At 61.3% G+C, this 1,672-nt stretch overlaps 1 protein-coding gene across 1 annotated transcript in view; it reads right to left on the reverse strand.

Moving 5' to 3' along the window:
- Positions 1–1,672, reverse strand: part of INHBC (inhibin, beta C) — a 12,570-nt gene that overhangs the window by 3,629 nt on the left and 7,269 nt on the right. The gene's annotated exons all lie outside the window — the stretch shown is intronic.

The following is a 1,672-nucleotide window of genomic DNA, read 5'->3' on the forward strand; positions in this document are numbered from 1 at the left end:
GTGGGCACAGCCTGGCCTGGGAGCACAGCTCCCACAGGGCCTGTGAGCCCCAGCTGCAGGCAGCACACAGGCAGCACTGCCTGGGCACCACAGGACTGAGCAGATGGCACTTTCATCCAGGCAGAGGTGCACTGTGCATGCTCACAGTGCACACCCAATCACTTGCACAGATGCTCAGTGGTACATACCACATCCGCACACTCCCTTGCAAACACACGTTCAGTCCCCCATCCCAAATATTTGGATACATGCTCCATTTGTGGACACGCTCACACATGTACCACATGCCCATTCCCCTGCCTTTTATTCCATGTTGCCATACTGGAAGTGGAGCGTTTCCTTTCTGACTCTCAGGGCAGGTTAAATTCCCCACAGGGCAGGGCTGCTCCTGCCTTCAACCCATGGAAGAAACCAGGTCCCTCTGCCTGACACTCTCCTCACATGCAGCAAGCTGGAGGGAGCCCCAGGCTGCATCACTGAGTGGCGCTGGCCCAGGCGCCAGGGCGGGGGGGTCGTTAAAACCTCTGTGTCACCACCACCACCCAGCAGCCACACCACAGCTTCACACATACAGGAAAGGGAAACTGAGGCACGATGCCATGCCGAATTCCTCCTTCCCTGCCAGATCCACAGAGCCAGGATCAGGGCTGTGGCACAGCATAAAACAGAGGAGGCAAAGAGCTGTGGCAAAAAGGGTGAATTACTCTCTAACCCACCATCCTTTCCAGGCTGGGGAGCAGGGTCTCCCCAAACGGATTAATCCCTTCAAACCTGCCAGGATCCCTCTGCACTGATCAGCACCCCATGGCTGCCCCCATGAATCCCCATTTCACCTCCAGCTTAGCAAGAGCATCCAATCTGCCTGCCCCCTCGCACCGCAGCTGCATGCACCCCCGTGCACTCTGGCCCACCAGATCTAGGCCAGGGGTCAGCGCAGAGCTGTGAGTGGTTCTTGCACCTATTGCATAAGTGTGTTGTTGATTAAGCAGTTCCCAGAAAGCAAAGCCCAGGGATCGGCCTGACCAAAATACCCCTTCTGGGTCCCCCCAGGCCCAGCACTTGCTGCACACACGGCTTCTGGGCCTCCGACCTCATGTCCGGTGGGGCAAGCATGGCACCTGACAACCTGACCGAGAGGTGCCCACGGACTGGGTTAAGCAGGATCCCCCCCAAGAGCTCATGCACCAGCACCTGAGCATGGCCTGCCAGAACACCCACTTCTGCGCTGCTCTGCCACCGATGTCAGCCAAGGAAGTGCCAAAGCCAGCTGTGACCCTTGCCCGGGGGCCATGGCATAGGCCAGGCTCCAGCACTGAAAAGCTTCGTCCCCACAGGCCCCTCTTCCCTGGAGCAAGCACTGGAGGCCACAGGCTGGAGGAGTATCCAGGCTGGGGGCTTGGGGGAACAGCCAACAGGGCTGGCAGTGCAGCAAGTGCTGGAGCAAGCGCTGAAGGCTTCCGCAGGGGCAGTGCCGCGGGGGGCAGTCCGTGCCCCTGGGGTCGAGGGGCCAGCACGGAGTGGGAGGCTGGGGCAAGGACTGGTGGAGGGCTAGAGGCACTGGGCCGGCGGGGCCGGGCAGGCCGGGGTCCAGCCGTGGGAAGGGAACGACGCCAGGGCTCACGGCCAGGGAGGGAAGGTCGGTGGCCCTGCTTCCCTCGGCGCCCGCGCTCCC

This window comes from Pygoscelis adeliae, unplaced genomic scaffold (assembly GCF_000699105.1).
Source record: "Pygoscelis adeliae isolate BGI_AS28 unplaced genomic scaffold, ASM69910v1 Scaffold591, whole genome shotgun sequence".
Classification (NCBI taxonomy): domain Eukaryota; kingdom Metazoa; phylum Chordata; class Aves; order Sphenisciformes; family Spheniscidae; genus Pygoscelis; species Pygoscelis adeliae.